The 18,452-nt window shown below is 39.5% G+C and overlaps 1 long non-coding RNA gene across 1 annotated transcript; it reads left to right on the top strand.

Moving 5' to 3' along the window:
- The first annotated feature begins 12,656 nt into the window (after window positions 1–12,656).
- Window positions 12,657–18,452, top strand: LOC308464986. Its single transcript, XR_013980210.1, has 4 exons — window positions 12,657–12,699; window positions 15,723–15,778; window positions 17,501–17,584; window positions 18,216–18,452. It is a non-coding gene; the product is annotated as an uncharacterized lncRNA (long non-coding RNA).

The raw sequence follows: 18,452 nt of genomic DNA, 5'->3' as shown, positions 1-18,452 counted from the left end.
AAGTGTCTGGATGGAAAGATGCTTTGCAATTCTAGTGTTTTGGGTGATCAACCGCAATGAACAACACTAGCATGTGGGTGTTCATTGGAACAAATGCCTGTCTCTTTCGCTTGTTCACTTTTGCTGCTGTAGCATGGGTGTGACTGATAGAATCCGTGCCACATCTGATGCCTGGTGGCAGATGTTTGAGGCCGCAGAGCCTTTTAAGTCGGCCTTTTGGAAATTTGTGAAAAGAATCAGTGTTACGGCACAGGTTTGAGGAGGGAATGCAGCTCAGTGGCAGCGTTCATGCTTTGCATGCAGCCAACCCTGGGTTTAATCCCTGGGCATCTGCAGGTAGGGCTGGGGAAATACTCCTGCCTGAAACCCTGGTCAATATAGACAATACTGAGATGGAAGTACCAAAGGTCTGACTAGGTACATGGCAGCACCAGCATGTATGTTTTAAAACATACATTGCTTTAAAACAGTGAATTTGGCGCTTGTTTTACAAGTAACATACAAAGTACAAAAGATGTTGCATGCCACAATACAACTACTACTGCTACTATTCAAGCACATGTACAAAAATAAAAGCATGTTCATAGCTGGCATAGTGTCAGTGATTGATTTATTGATTTCATTAAATGTATACACTGCTTGACTGCTATAACAACAACAACAAAACCTTTAAAGCAGTTTACAAAAAGTATCGCATTGACTGAACTGTTGGATAATGTGCAAAAGATAGTTTTGAGTCAATAACAGAAACTAGTGATACAGAAATATTTTGGATCTAATGGCATATCAGTGATTGTACCAGCCTAAGAATAAATGTATAGTAAATATATGCTACTCATGCTGCTTGTTTTCTGAATATTTGATATTGGGAGACTCTTAGAGATGGGTTTCGATTTATGGAAGCTAAGGCTTTCCAGGATAGTTACATAATTGTTTCATCTTGCAGAGCTAGCTTCTTCATTCTGCCTTATTTTATCCTGAAGAGATGTGAGAGAAGCCTGAAGGTATGGAGCCTGACCCCATGAATATTTATTCTGAAGTAATTTCTACTGAAATCAAATAAGCATGCACAGGATTTTAGCCTTCGGTTGTATATACAGACAACTTTTTTTAAAAAAAGAATAAGATCAGAATATACTATTTTTGGGACTCCAGGCTTCTCCCCTCCAGATACTCCTGCAAAACCCTCATGTAAATAAGATTCCCTTTTCACTTCAGTGGAAAAAGCCTTCCACATGTTCACTCCTTTGCAGACCCCACCCAGTGAAGCGAATAGATGATACGTATTGTGGCTTGCTTGTAAAGCTTTTCTGATTAAAAATTTTTTAGAGCTGTTTGCACAGGGTTGTGTTCTTCGTGAACAAAAGTTGTGTGCTGCATTATTTATCTTTAGCCAATATGCTGGCTAGGCAGTAGCTTGCCTTGTACAATGGCAGAGTGGTGGGACAAGGAAGCTTTTGCTTCATTCCTCTGAAGGGTTTGTTGTGGGTTTTTGACATCTGTTTAGCGTGCTAAACTGTGACAAGCATCAACTTTCTTTGTTTGTTTGCTTGCTTGCTTGCTTGCTTGCTTGCTTGCTTGCTTGCTTTCAACAACCAATTATCCATGTTTGTACTGTGCACAGAACTGCAAGAGGCAGGTACTATGAGGCAGGGACTTGCAAAAACAGCTTGTTCTTCCTCAAACAACTGAAGCTGTTTTCCCCTAACCTGGCAGTTACCAGACTCCATGGAAAAGAAAATGACATGGAGAAGTAGTGGTGGGAAGCATTTACATAAAAGCACTCCATGTGCCTTCTCTGCTTCCAATTGTTGTTGTTGTTGTTTAGTCGTTTAGTCGTGTCCGACTCTTCGTGACCCCATGGACCAGAGCACACCAGGCACTCCTGTCTTCCACGGCCTCCCGCAGTTTGGTCAGACTCATGTTTGTAGCTTCGAGAACACTGTCCAACCATCTCGTCCTCTGTCGTCCCCTTCTCCTTGTGCCCTCAATCTTTCCCAACATCAGGGTCTTTTCCAGGGAGTCTTCTCTTCTCATGAGGTGGCCAAAGTATTCGAGCCTCAGCTTCACGATCTGTCCAATTAGCTTCCAGTTAGGCTCTGCATTTATCCTCCTCCATGCAGCTGGTGGCTATAAGATGTCATTTAATTGTTGTACTGTTAACCGGAGACAGCCAGTGGGGCATAGTGGCCAGAGATTTGACTGGGCCAGGTTCAAATCTCACTCAACCATGAGGCACATTGGGCCAGTCACTCTCTCTCAGGCTAAACACACAGGGTTGCTGGAATGCTGAAATATACAGCACATGAGGAACTTGGAGGAAAGGCCGGATACAAATGTTAATGATATTGTTGCTGTTACTAGGCACTTTTATATGGGGTTCATCTACAGAAAGGCCTACAACCACTTGGTTGGACTAGTCATGTAGACCTTTGCCCTGGAATCAGCACTTCACCAGAGCTGCAGGTTTTTAAAAATTACCAGAATGCCCTTCATTGAACCCACAGAAGAATGCCTACCACACTATAATTTTTAAATGGCACTTGAGGAAGCAGTACTAACTCCCCACAATCTTCACTCCTGGAGGGGGTTATGATCCAGTGGATGTCGTCTACAGGCCTCCCTCCTTTGGCCTCCACTGGTGTAGGCGATTCATTGCCACAGATGTATTCACTGAACTCAAGGGAAGCACAGTGGAAATAATGTAAGACATTTCAGGGGTACAGCTGGCCCAGCCAAGGATCCTCTGTATCCTAGGCTAGTTCAGCTCTCAAAGAGGCTACCGGTCCCTACCTGGACACCTTACTATGGACCACAAATTGTTTTTCTAAAAGTCACACAGTGATGGAGGCAAAAAAAGTAGCACTGCTCTTGTAGACCTTGTTTGCACAGAGCATTAAGCCAAACTATGTCTAAGCATGAATGAGCCAGCATGCAGGTACTCAGAACAAAAATCTTAGCTGCTTTGCTTCTTCCCTAGTCTTGCTGCTGCCACACTACCCCAAACTAAGCCATGGTGTGGCTTAGCATTATGCCTGAACTCTAATGTAGTTAATCTTCACATATACACACAGTTAGGAAAACTCTGTATTATATATGAACATTATAACACAAAGATTATGGTCAATCAGAAACAGAAATGCTAATATCCTGAAATGTAGTTTAGCAGTCTAACCAAATGGCATTTCTTGAATACCATTTCTTGAATGTCCATACATATAGTTTTTTCCACTGGTTTTTGTACCTTTGAAATGAAATCATAGTTTTCTTAAAGTAGCTCTACACGCTGCTCTGTTTAAATTTGCAGTGTTTCCAGGCTACGTAGTAGCATTAAAGCATAACAAATAAAATCTTATAATCACTTCAGTGCTAGGGATACAAGCATAGTGAATATATGTGGTAATGACACACAAGCAGTGTCTCTTTACTTGCCTCGAAAATTTTAGCAAGCTTCTTGTGAAAATCCTAGTCATTTGGGGTGGCGCTTATGCCAAACATAGACTAGATAAACTCTAGTCATCACCTCACAATTCCTTTTTATTATTATTAATCTTTAAAAGGACAGGCTGCTGGTTAACTGAGAAGTCCCTTGCTTGATTGACAGTATCTGTCAGAGGCAATGAACTCCACTTGAACATTGCCTTTATGTTGCTGTGTAAAGTTGTTCAACTGTGACCCTTCCATCTGTTCCAGCTAATCTGAAAGTCATTTAGACCCGCTTTACCATTCATCCTAAACATAGCGCATTCTCCTGTTAACACACATATGCAAAGTTGGGCTGTCAGCAATGCAAGGGATTTTTTTTCCTCCATAAAAGTCTCATTTATGGTATCTATGTAAACATTTAGTTTACGAATTCATGAAAAAAACTGTTCACTTGAATCCACTTCATATCGGGTCAATTTTTATTTAATTGTGTTCATGACTCAACCAGTTTCCTAGTTATCAGTCCTTAAAACTGATGTATTTTGAGAGACATAAGCAAGCCTTTAACTTTTTAAAGATGTAAACAGATATAAATTTCTGCTGTTTTAAATGTGTGTTGCTCTGGTTTTTAATAGTTATTTAATCTCTTATATTATAGAAGTTTACATCATAGATCGCTAGGTAGTTTTCTGCTTCAACTTACTGAAGCTGATCATATGATTTTGAAGAGCAGGTTTCAAATTCACAGACTTGAGGTTGAATATTCATTTCATTTGATGAACATTTGAATTTGCATTATGTGAATGCAAACAAATTGTTTAATTCAGCATTTACAATAAAGCTTTGTCTCAGTGCTAATTTACATGTCTAAGCATTGCTTTCATAAAAGCAGTAAACAGCTTGGGTGTTGCAGACCTCAGAAACTGCCTTCTCCCTTATGTCTTATTGCAATCCTTAGAGGCCACTAAGAGCTGCTCTCCAGTCATGGCATTTGTTGGGAAGCCAACTCTTCTGATTTCGTCTGGGCAAGCCAGAAAATTCACTATCATCCTAAAGAAAAAAGTCTTCCCTTTCAGGAAAGGGAAATATCCTGGATTAAAAACAACAACATGCAGGAACAGAAAATAATACTTAGCTTGATTCAATTGCTCTTTTCATAAGGAGCGGTACATATAAAGTGCTTAGTTATGAAAAGGCTTCTGTGTTTATTGCAGTGATGGGGGTGAGGGCAGAATTGTGCAGGAACCCTTGCCTGGATAGAGTTTCTTTACCACCAAAGTGGGTAGGGAAGTGATCTCATGTTGGAACTTCTTAGAACTGTGCATGTGTTTCTTACGCATAGATTCAACTTATAACACAATAATCTGGCTCCACCCTCCTGCTATGAGTGTTCAGTATAATGACAGCACAGTATATGTGTGTTCAAAGTGTAAACACATTTGCAAGGCATTTCAAAAATAAATGCACTCATATTTGTTCTAATCTTGAGGTCACATTTGGTAGTTTCTGGTGAGCCATCCAGAACTTAGGCTGTTTGGGACTGGTTTCAATTACTGTGGCCTGGGGATTTGGACAAGAGGTTAGATGGAGTCTGGCCTACTACTTGTTCTCTTGACCCCTGACTTTTAAAAAGTAGTCAAAGGGGTTGATTATGTGGGTCTAGGAAGTAGTGAGTGTCACACTCCAGTGTGCATGTGATGTTCCTTCCACCTTAGAAGAGATGGTGATTCTCTCTCTGGACACCGAGGTTTTTGTAGCACCTACCAACCAATAACAAATATTCCGTTTATGGTGAAAGTTCTTGAGAGGGTTGTTGGCTAGGCAACTTCCGGCATGTGCAGATGAAGCAGAATTTCTTGATACATTTCAATATTGTTTCAGCACTAAGGTAGCTTGGATCACTCTGGTTGGTTTGGAGTTCTGCGTCACCAATATGCAGATAACACCTGGTCCCCGCCCCCCCCTGTCATTTCACCTGAACCAAATGAGGCTGTGTTGATGATGAACTAGTGCCTGGAGGCAGTAGTGAGTTGAATGAGGGCTGACAAAATGAAGCTGAATTCTGGCAAAATGAGGGCCCTGCTGGTGAGAGGGTCCCATGTCCAGGAATTAGGTGTGGGGCCTGTTCTTGAAGGGGCTGTCCTTCCCCTAACGGAGCATGTCTGTAGTCTTGGGGTGTGGTCAGCAGTGCCCCTGGATCAGTGCTGGAACTTGAGGCCTAGGTGACTTCATGGGTGAGAAGTGCCTATCTGTTCTGTCTGGTGCCCCAGCTACAACCATTCCTTGATTAGATAACCTGGCCATTGTGGTGCATGTTTTTGTAACCTCACATCTAGACTACTGCAATGTGCTCTCCATTTGGCCTCCTTCAGATATGAGCCAGAGATCTGTTGTATTGACGGATGCATTGTGAGAACTGCACTGGCTGCCAATTTAAGGTATTTAGTGTCGATTTTTACAGCTCTAAATAACCTGGGACCCAGTTATTTGTCTGAGTGACTCCTCCCTTATCAACCACCCCTGACCCTACAGGACAGGGCTTTCTCTGCAACTGTGTCCTGACCAGGGCATGAATGATGACAGTTTTGTTGTAATGCTTCTGTCAAGTTCAACCTTATCTGTTCTCCTTGACCTCTGGTGAAAATTGGGTCCTTTAGCTGTATAAGGTGTCATGTTTTAATCTGCGCTGCTATGCTTTTATTGTAGATTAGTTTTAATTACTGTATTTTGCTGTTGTTTTTATGGGGTATGATATTGTTTTATGATATTGTTGGAAACCGCCCTTGGTCACTCTTTGTGATTAAGGGTGGTCTAGATATTTTGTAAATAAGTATTCCTAAGTAACACCTGCACAGTCCTCTTCTGTGCATCAGGAAACCAACAAATCAGTGGACCAGGAAAAAAGCATTTGAACTGTTAAAATAAATTATTTACTCTCTTCCTGTATTCAGGCTATGAGTTTCATTTCTTATGTAGTCAAAATGGTACCATCCATGCACAAGAAGAAGGTGCCAACATGTTTGGGGAAACCAAGGGTTTCTGAAGGACCAAAAAACACCCAAAACAATATTTATCAAAAAGAACACCCACCCCACTAACGTTTTGTAGGGACTTGGAAAATAGCCGAATTACGAGTGAGTGTGCTCAGGGCCACTGGCCATGAAATACTGAGGGGCCATCTGCTCTATATAATTTTAAAACACCGTTTTACCATTTTAAACAGCCATGGTTTTTCTCAAAGAATCATGGGAACTGGGGTTTGTTAAAGGGGCACTACTGAGATTTGTTAGGGGACTCCTATTCCCTTCACGGAGCTACAATCCTCTGAGTTCTTAGATTGTAAGAATCCACTCAGTAGCAAAGGTCTCTTTTCTAATGCAATTTTTTAAAAAAAGCATGTAGTATCAAGGTCTGTGGTTTTATAGTGTCTGCAAACTATTCTGGATTGATCTTTTTCCAATTTTAGAAATGAATTTTCCTGGGCATCCCTGTTCTGGGACTGCTAATGGAGTTATCATGTTTATATGGTCTTTGGGGAGGGAGGGCGCAGGAAGGCAGGAGATGGGAGCATCAACCTGCTTTCCACAATCCCATTTCATTCCAGCTCTTCTATTCTCGCCCAATGATCTGTTCCAGTGACCTTCTTAGATAATGAAAATATGTTTTTAAAATGCAAACATTCAAGTCTACATACTAGCAAAAAATCCATATTTGACCACCCATTCAGATCCGCTAATAACTACCAAAGCAGATGAGAGCTTTGAAGATTTGCATTTGCTATGAAAATGCATCTTCATCTAGGTCACGAGCTCTTCTTTAACCCACCACTTCACACCCAAATGAGCAACATCGTAGCTGAATGTACTGCAAGCCACAAGTAAAAAATTAGGACATTAAAAAGCACTCTAGCTAAGGCAACATTATTTTGATGTATTTGTATATTTGTGATTTATGCCTGTTGTTGTTATTATTATTGTGGGAGGACAGTTTACAGCATAAAATACAAAATGAAAAACAAAATTCCTATCATCACAACAACAACAACAACTGCAACTACAAATAACCACCCTCCCACAAACACATTTAAAAGGCCACAGATTGTTTATTCAGCCATTAATATCATTATTGTCATTATTAATATGCCTTAATGAAAACAAATGCTTTCAAACATTTCAACAAACATTTACAATAAATGTAAACAAATGCTTTCAAACTCGAATACTGTACCGATTTCTGGTTCTCTGAAACAGACATGTACTTATGCAACTATTGTTTACAAAGTATATGTCTGAACCCACATGGGTGGGCACCACTCATGTGCATTCATACACACTATTAAGAGGTTAAGGGCTTGATACACATAACTCAGGCAACTTTCAATGAGTTCTTTTTGCCTAATGACTGTTGGCCAACTCCTTAAATGTTAGGTTTGATATTGCAGTTTATCCTTGGTCTTTGTCACTGTTTGCCTCCTTGTTGGCTTCTCTGCTTGACTTTGTCACTAGGAGGGCCATGAACCGCTGAGTCCCTGATGGAATCAGAGGCATGCCAAGAGTATGTCAAGAGGAGTTGGCAGCAACCGGGAGGTAGCCCAGATGGCTGCCTCTTCTTAATCTGTGATCAAGTCGTAATCAGTTAATCAAACCAATTAACTGATTATTGCTTTGCTCTGGGCAGAAATCAGATCAACTAATGAATCATTTGAAAACTGAAAAAGGATTGATTAACCTGATAATTCATCCACACACTGAATAATTTAACCAATTTTATATGGGGAATATCTTGTGTTAAAGAAAATTCAGCTTCTTGATTTGGTGAGATGTTGAACAGCAAGACTCAAAGAAATATTCTATCCAATTAGTCCCCTTGCAAGCCGGAACTGGAAAGCAAGTATCACTGTACCAATGTCACGGTTTAGAATCTGATAGCTTCACACTAATAACTGCAGTTTATTTGTGTCTGTGTACGACATAAAATAGCTTCATGGCATGAAAATGAAGACATTAAAAGTGCATGCTCAATGGAATAGAGAAATAATTGGCCTGCCCATTGGAAAGGTTCAGTATAAAAGCTTTAAATTAGGTTTACAAAACAACAGCATTTGTCATTTTCATGCCATTGCATAGAGTGGTGCATTTAGCTGCAATCCACACCAACAGTCATTTAGGTTGGCTTGCTGATTCACATTACCCTAAATGTCAATTGATTAGACTATGTGTCAAGAATAGAATTCTGAAGCAGAAGGCATCCCAGTTGGAAATATAGACGCTGATTCACCCCAATTTTAAAGGGGAGAAAGGAGTTATTCCCTTTTGTTTAACTTCCACTGCCAAGGTCATTGGTATAACCTGGTCTAAAATCATGGGATAAGTAAGAGATATTTTAAAACAAATGATTTATTATGTATCATTATATTTCTCTGAAAATTTGTCTTGATTTTGAAGCCAAAATTAACTCGGATTTAATCCTAAAATAGATCATAAGCATGCTTACCCTCACTAATTCACATATATATTATTAGATACTGCACTCTGGCTTCTGTCACAGTGTTCCATTGCACCAAAAGCAGTTTAATCATGCTGGCCACATGACCCGGAAAGCTGTCTGTGGACAAACGCTGGCTCCCTCAGCCTGAAAGCAAGATGAGCACCACAACCCCAGAGTCGTCTGTGACTGGACTTAACCATCTAGGGGTCATTTCCCTATTACCTGTCTTATCTAAGTAGCTTGGGTGATATCTATTGCATTTGGATGGTTAAATTTAGATGAAAATGAACATTTAGGTTTCTCATGGAACTATGGAGATGACGACCCACTTAATAGCCCCTTTCCTACATGATATAAATCGTGGAATGGAAAACAGTGACTGCAAATCCATCATCCATGCATTCATATCTATGTCTAAAAGGAGCTCATGTGCCCTCCTAGTCTTTTCCTTCTTACAATCATATGATTTATGAAAGGGGGTAATGAATTTTCATAATAAGAACTGCATATTATTAGCAAAGATACTCAATGAAGGTGAAAAGATTTAGTGCTAATAACAATGTCAAAAGGGTATTGACGTTTCTACAGCAACCAGAAATGTACACCATTATTTCAAAATCATTATGTGTAATTCCGTTAACAGCTTTTTCAGCAACTACAGTTGTAATGTGAAAACCAATGTAAAAGGTAGCACAGCCAAACATAAGGCAAGTCGACTGAGCTATTGAATGAAAACGTGTGTTTGTATCCCACCCCCGTCCCCTGGCAGGGCCTATGTTAAATAAAAAGTACGATTGAAACTTCATTTTGAGATGATTTTTCTGTTTTGAGGAAGACTAGAAATGCCTATTCAGTCTTTTCACTCCTTCAGCTGTTGCTCTGCTGCCTCCCTAAGTCAGTATTTTTGGTCAAGTCTGAGAGCATTTGCACTTGCTCTCATCAGTGGACATGGAGTCTATGAAAAGTTTTGTCTATTTTGCCTTTCTTCATTATTTGAGAACATGACTGCAACAACACTAAACGAATATCAGCTGCCTACTGTGCTGCAAAGGCTCTTCAGTGCCTTAAAGTCTCTAATTTTCTAGCCCTGGTCCTAGGAAATATGTCTATGTGGTCCTTATGACATCACTTCTGGGTGACATGCCAAGCAGATAAGCATTAGAGTGGGAAACATTGAACTTCATCCATTAAGAAGTATCAAAAGGCAACTTTATTAAACTTAATGATTTTATTTTATTTTTTTTGCAGTGAGGTAACAGCTTATAGCGTCTTGCAAAGAGATATGAGAAAGGGCAGGTTTTTCTTATCTTTTGTTATTGGAATTGACCTTCAGGATCTCTAGGCCTCAGCGAGAGCTTAAGCAAGCTTAGATCAAGGAAGGATTTTGAAATTGAATTTATTCAGATTAGCAAAACCTTCCATGACAGGATTTACTCTCAACAAGCTGTTGCCAAGTTGGAGCATACAAAGCGCAACCCATTTTGCTGGTATACAATCAACTCATTCTAAGGAGGGAGGGAAGGAGGGAGAAAAGAAAGCTGCTGGCTGGCATCAATAAAAACATATAACTGAAATGTAAATATACTGGAGGAAAATGTTTTCTATTTGATCTTCCCTTTTTCTGTGTTTTTTTTAATTAAAAAATGTATTGTATATTTCCTTCAAAGAAACACTAAACCAAAAATCAAAATCATAGCTGAACGTTGTCTTCAGTTAAGAAGGATCTTAACAAGATTAACAAACATACAGAAATGAGGGATGCAGCGCCTATATACACACTTACCTAGAAGGAAACCCCAGTGAGCTTAATGAGACCTATTTCTTCTGAGAAAACGTGTAGGACCGAAGCCTTTAGAAAAGATAGGCACAGATTTAAGAAATGCGCTATTGAAGAATTATTGTTGAACTAAGAAATAATCATAAATCGTTTACCAGAAAACAGTTTGCTTAGTAATGGAATAGTAGAGCTTCTTTCCGTGTTTTGTTATACTGTATTATCTTGAAGTAGGGATGCGGGTGGCGCTGTGATCTATAGCACAGAGCCTAGGGATGCCGATCAGAAGGTCGGCGGTTCAAATCCCCATGACGGGGTGAGCTCCTGTTGTTTGGTCCCAGCTCTTGCCCACCTAGCAGTTCAAAAGCACATCAAGTGCAAGTAGATAAATAGGTACAGCTCCAGAGGGAAGATAAACAGCGTTTCTGTGCACTGCTCTGGTTTCACCAGAAGCGGCTTAGTCATGCTGGCCACATGACCCGGAAAAACTGTCTGCAGACAAACGCCGGCTCCCTCAGCCTATAGAGCGAGATGAGTGCCACAATCCGAGTCGTCTGCGACTGGACCTAATGGCCAGGGGTACCTTTACCTTTATTATCTTAAAAATAGGGTTACCATATTTCAAAAAGTAAAAACCAGGACACCCTGAAAGCCAAAATGGGGCCTAAACCCCAATGCAAATGGATCTTGAAAATCAGTTTCCTCCAAGAGCACCTCAATCTGGTCCAACTGGGTATGCAGCAGTTGGGGTGCATTTGCAGAGTCCCGTTAGGTTTGCAGCAATTGCTTTCCGGCCTTGCCAAATAGACTGATGCAAAAAGAATTAAATTGGGTGGACCTCTTTCCCCATCCCAAAGAGCTGATCAGCATGATCATTGATTTTCTAACGCACTTCAGCATCCACAGCACAGGTAGCTGAATTGGAGAGACAAGCAGCATATAGCAGCCATTTGTGTGCCTGGTTCCTCATCCAGCAAGTGATATCTGTACTCCCATGGATCATGGGAATATAGGAAGCTGCCTTATACCATTGGTCCAAGGGGCTCAGCATCATCACTTCTGATTGACAATGGCTCTCCAGGGTTTCAGGCTGGAGTCTTTACCAGCCGCACCTAGAGACTCTACCAGAGATTGAACCTGGGTCCTTCTGGGTGCTAAGCATGTTCTCCATCACTGAGCTACAGTGCTTCCCGAAAAGCACGAATCATATCAACTGGATCAAGTCATAAAGATTTAGCTGGCTAATACTAATTAATACGTTGCATGTATTAAATTTTCAAGATAATCAGTACTGGGCTTCACAGAGGAAGCTTGGGGGCCTCTTTTCAGTCACACGTGACGTTTCAAAGCCCTTAGTGGTATAATATAAACTATCTGTGCTTGAGATTGTCCATGGAGGACTCACTCTGGTACTCCTACCCTCAGAGGTTAAGTAAGGACAGAATCTGTCATGGCACCCAGTCATGGAATTTCCCCCAGAATTGTTACTTGTGACCTAAGCACTCTTCATACACACATACTGTATGTTAGAGTGAAAAAGAACTTTATTTCAGAAGTTTGCTCTAAACATATGAAGGCCTGGACAGAGCCATGTGACCTTGGGGGCAGGACTTAATTGGCCCTGCACCTGCTTTGTATCCATATTGCTCCTTCATGCGAGTAGTATGAGGAGTGGGCTTACTTTATTATCATTTAGGCATCTAAATGGTGGAAACTGTTTCGGGCTGTTATTCTGTTTGCATACTTACTTAAGAGTAGACATGTAAAATACTGTCTTGTTATTCTTCCAACCTTTGCAGTGCTATATTTAATTGTGATCTCTTGGGTTTTATTGCCATGGTGCTGTAATTTTGATTTTTAGCTGTTAAGTGATTTTAAATTGTTATTTTTTTATTCTATTTGCATACCCTTAGGCTGTCCTAAGGAAAAGTGGGACATTCTGGGATCAAATCAGAAACCGGGACAACATCTCTAAATCAGGGACGTCCCTGGAAAATAAAAACACATGGAGGGTGTGTATTTGTATTATTGTTCTTAATTTCTGTTTGTAACCTGCCACAAAAGCTATGTGCAGAAAATAGGAAGATATCTTACTCTGCAATCTAATGCATGCTTACTCAGAAGTAAGTACCGGTGTGTTCACTGGGGCTTATTCCCAAGAAAATGTGCACAAGTAGCTTATATAAAAATAATAACTCAGTTCCCAATGAGTTTGGTTTCTTTTGTACCTAGAAATTAGCAATAAATATTTAATTTTTAAAATTTAATGTGACTTCTGAATAGAAATGAATAGAATAGAAAATATACACTCATTTATTTTATTTAGAATCATTTATTTTTTATTGTTTTAATTTATGATTTGCCTTCTTCACATGTGTCAAGCAATTTACAAGTTATAGATGTAGAGAAAGAATATCGCACATGTGTTTATTTTACAATTTTTATCTTGTTTTTATTTTTATATTCATGTAAAGCCCAAAGTTTATTCAGCTCAGATTGTAGATCCATTCCTGGGAAATCTAGAGACCTTTTTCTTGTTTCGTTTCATCCTTTCCTATTAATTCATGCTTTTCAAACCCTGTTTAGGACAAATTGGATTTTCTTTTGATTTGTAAAACCTGTTACTTCATATATTTAACGAAAGGCTAATTTCCATCCATAAATGAAATGTTTTAAAAAGAAAATGGTTTCCCTTAGCATTAACACAGACTTTATAAGTTATTTCTGTGTGGGGTTTTTTAATACCCGTGAAATACTTGTGCCTTGAATAGCCCTTTTAAATTTAACCAGAATATCTTTTTTTATAATTGATTTTAGCATTGAGTACTATTTGGCACTATTTCAATCAGCTTCTCTTTTAAAACAAAATAACTAATTCTCCTTCTTTTAAGAGCAATGGGATTATTGCTCATTCAAAGTCTATTATACTCTCCAACCCCATTTTTGTTCATAAATGAGCTGGAAGTATATGACATATTTTGAATGAGTTAAAACTGGATGGGTTTTCAGCAGTGGTACAATATAAAATTATTAATAAATTTAGAATATTAAAGACAAACAATGTCCCATGCTAAAACGGAGAACTTCTTCAGGGGTTTGTTTTTAAATGTTTCAACATCTGTTAACTTAAAGTTCTACTAACAATACAATGCTTGGATACAAACCTTGCACCTAAAATAAAATGCTTGCTTCATGCAAATACAATAACCTTGCTTTTAAATTTGAAAAAAAACAAAACAAACCTGAAAGGCGCTATTTTCACAGACTGTTTTATGTACACAAAATTGAAACCAGAGAATTAATATTAAACCGACCGTAATTATTAACCTTGAATTAAATTTTATCTTTTATAGAGAGACAGAGCAACTGCCACCAAAATACACTCAAACAATATTTTATATGTGAGCTTACATAACTTTCTTGCTTCCCTGCTGGAGTATACGTATGCATAGATTGCAAATTATTAATTTGTATACATGCCTAGTTATGATTCCATTGGCTCTGACATTAGGCTTGTTTCTTGTAATAAAGGCCACTGTTGTATGTATACTATCTTAAATGGTCTTTCTGTGACCTTGGTCTGTACCCTCCAACAAATGAGCAGGATTTTTTCCCCCTGATGGACATTGGGAGGGGGGGAATCATCATTATCCATGCGGTGCACCAAGGCATACAAACTTCCTTGTGACCGTATTTAAAGAAACGGACACAAAGAAATAGTCATTGCAGTTACAATAGGGGAAATCTAGTATGCATTTCCAAGGAATCACATTTTGGGGAGAATTACAGAATAATTACACATATGCTTAGATCACGAGCATTCAATGAAGCGGACAATATTTTGGGGATTTAAGATGTTGGTGTTGTGGTCGTCTCTAAGAAACCAGGATAATTCAGACATTCAAATGCAAAAATGCACCATTTGGAGAGTGTAATGCGGTCTGTTCTGGTCAGTGTTACAAATTCGGAAAGGATTCCCTGGCTGCAGACATTAGCCACTTAATACTTAAATCTGTTTCCAAATGTAAAGCATAGAACAAAAGTGCTTTGCATTAATGAAATGTATCCTAACACTAGGTGTAGTGACACATTTCATTAATGTGTCACACTGGTGACATAAAATATAATTACAAAAGATATGCCTGTCGCAGAGACTGATAGAATCTTTGGATTGTACCAAAAATAGATAGAAATGTCTGAAGAACTTTAAATAAAAGCCAGGATGTGCAAACTGTTAACAGGAGTTTTGAGAGCAATGAATATGTGCATTGACTTTATTTGGGTTATAGGATCAAACCATGAAAAATAGTCCAGAGCAAAACAAATAAGGAGGGAAATAGAAGTAGGCAATAATAAAATATTTCTAAATTATTACAATGTAATTGGCACCTTGTACTTAACTCCGAGCTCTCTGAATTTTGCCTCCTAATTCCCATTCTTTCTCCCTAGCAGATGATTGGTGACTTTTGCATACAACCTGATCAGAGCTAACTCTGCATGTGCAACCCTGACTCCTCAATCAAATGTCCAATCCCTGGGAAATGTGAGCAACATAGCTGTTTGTGCGTACATTTCCTCCTGTTGGATCAGGGCCAGCAAGTTCAGCAGCCTTGAGAGTATAACAATAAGCAGCATTGAGCTATGAAAAGTGCATTTGTGGTAACTGGTATTCAGAAGTGACCAGTTTATTTTTTTCCATAAGGAGGGATATTAACAGCAATATTGATTGTGTAATAGAAGGGAGCTCACGTAATGTTAAAAATGGTTGGCTAATTTCAGCATGTAAGTAGGGCTTTTAGAAGGATCACAGCATTTCTAAATCATTATTTTTTAACACATTGAATTATAGACATAGAAGGAAGTTAACTGGCTTCCTTGGAGTTCTGAAACAGATAAAATTTAGTAGTTAGGTAAAAATATCAGTGCTGATAAGCAGTTCAATCCAACTTATTGAAGAGTTATTAATTCTCTCTGATCACCAAGAATGTTAATACCAATGTTAACACCATTACCATATTTAATTAATTACTTTTAGGTGGATTCAAGTTACAAGCAAGGAGATTCCGACTAAACAGGAAGAATTTTCTGACGGTAAGATCTGTTTGACAGTGGAACAGACTCTCTTGGAAGCTGATGGACTCTCCTTCCTTGGAGGTCTTTAAGCAGAGGTTGGATGGTCATCTGTCATAGATGCCTTAGTTGAGATTCCTGCATCACAGGGGGTTCGACTAGGGACTAGATGATCTTCAGGGTCTCTTCCAACTCTACAATTCTATGATTGTATGTGCTGTTGGAGGGAGAGATTGAGAGGGAGCTTAGTTTGGGCTTTGTAAGCATCTTAGGGTGCTGACTTTCCCTAGAGATCTGATATGTTTGAGCAGTGATTCTGGTCATCTATGAAGTGTTCAAGCTGCGTGTTTCCACTTTTGCTCAACCTGTATATCTATAAAGAAATATCAATATCGCAGAATGGCAATAAGCCTCCAACAACCTCCTTCCAAACAGAACCAAACCCAAGTTACTGCTGCAATCCTGGAACTTCTCACCTCAGTGGGATGAGCATGACAATATCATTACAGTGGTACCTCGGGTTAAGAACTTAATTCATTCTGGAGGTCTGTTCTTAACCTGAGGTACCACTTTAGCTCATGGGGCCTCCTGCTGTTGCCGCACCGCCACCACTCGATTTCTGTTCTCATCCTGAAGCAAAGTTCTTAACCCGAGGTACTAGTTCTGGGTTAGCAGAGTCTGTAACCTGAAGCGTATGTAACCCAAGGTACCACTGTACCTTGCAAACTGTACAGGTTTGCAAAGTACGGTAAGAGTAAATAAATGGGCCTAATTCATAAACAACTAAATGCCAACCATAATTCATAAGAAAGAAGAAGCAAGTGTGAATATATAAAAGCAAACGTATAGCAAGTTTTGTTCAGGTGTAATATTTAGTTACAGCAGGTTGCAACCTTAATTTTTTAAGCCTTCTCATTCCTGCTGCTTTTCAGTTTGTCAAGAGGACTGAAGCTTAAACATTTAATTATTTTGATCGCACTCTCCACACATTAGTCTTAAATGTTCATACTTTATTTTACTTGGAGTTGATAACTGTTTCTTCCATTGCACTAGTTGATCATGAGTGTGTGCATTTGTGCATCTTTTTGTATTTTGTTCCAGTTCAGATTCAGGTTCTGTTCCATTATTTATTTTGTCTCAGGCTCAAGTTCAGTTTGAATCCCTGCTCAAAGGAACTAATACACACGTGGAAATTTTCTTTTGTGTCTTCTTGCCCCTGTGTATTGAATGTGAAGCTGAATGCCAGTTAGTTCAGGAGTTATAACAGGAAATTGATCATCCCAGCGTACATATGAAATGTGCAGTCATAAGTTTAGGGTATTCTTTAGGGAACTGGATAACTTCATGGAATATGGCTCTGTCAACAACTATTAGCTAAATGCAAGCCTCCAAATACTAAATTCTAAGGAGCAACAGCAGGGAAAACCCCTTTTTGTGACTATACTGATGCCTTCGTTGGCTGCTATTAAAAACAGGTTAAGTTCTACAGGTTTCAGTGGTGCTTACTCCCAGGTAAGTGGAAATAAGATTGCAGCCTTAGTCTGATTTAGCCATACAAGACTTGTAACCTCCTTGCCTCTGTCACCAGATGGCAATACCAAGATCTTGTTGACTTGATCGTATATCCTGATAACCTCTTACCAAACAAGCAGATAACAAAAAGGGATGCTCTCGGCACCATCATTTGCTCTTTCCTTGCCTTTGTTTTCACCTCAAGAATAATTAACAATGTCCTTTCCTCAGGTAGGCTCCTTTAAATGTCACGGAGAGCACATCAACCAAGACATCAAGCAGGGGAGGAGTGTGATTCTCTTTTTGTCTAAAGAAGTAAGACCGATTCAGAATGATTAACCTTTGAATCACACATATTCTTGCTCCAGGAATATAATAAACAGATCTTAAAAGAGTCTGGTGGGAGCAGATGCATGTAAATGCAGCAAGCATAATCAGTGCTCACTTCTTTGCCCTGCAGATGGCTCCAAATACAAAGGGAGCCAGACACAGGAAGCTGCCTAATACTGAGTCAGCCCATTGGTCCATCCAGCTCAGTATTGTCTGCACTGACTGGCAGTGGCTCTCCAGGATTTCAGGCCAGAAATCATTCCCAGCCCTTTGCTGGGGATTGAACCTGTGACCATCTGCATGCTAGGCAGCTGCCCAACCATTGAGCCACAGCTCTTCATATCTATTGGCCATGATCTCATGGACTCATATGTCAGCGGAATAGTTTAGATGTGCAGAACACATATATCCATATACAGGGGTACCTCGGGTTATGAACTTAATTTGTTCCGAAGGTCCGTTCTTAACTTGAAACCGTTCTTAACCTGAGATGCGCTTTTGCTAATAGGGCCTCCCGCCGCTGCGTCATTTCCGTTCTCATCCTGGGGCAAAGTTCTCAACCTGAGGGCCTACTTCCAGGTTAGCGGAGTCTGTAACCCACTTTTTCTATATGCAGTAACAGCAGCAAGAATATTATTGGCCCAAAAATGGAAGCAAGTAGAATTACCAATGAAGGAAGAATGGAGGATGAAATTAATGGACTATGCGGAACTCAACAAACTAACAGGAAGGATTCGAAACCGGCGGGACCAGAAATTCACCGAAGACTGGAGTAAATTTATGGATTATTTGAAAAGTATTTGTGACGACCAGACGACGTTTGTAGGTTTACAAGAAGTTATGTGAGGAATAA

This window comes from Podarcis pityusensis (genome assembly GCF_964106645.2).
Source record: "Podarcis pityusensis genome assembly, chromosome: 1".
Taxonomy (NCBI): Eukaryota; Metazoa; Chordata; class Lepidosauria; order Squamata; family Lacertidae; genus Podarcis; species Podarcis pityusensis.
The sequence above is the reverse complement of the archived record's forward strand: the minus strand, read 5'-3'. Positions and strand labels throughout refer to the sequence as shown.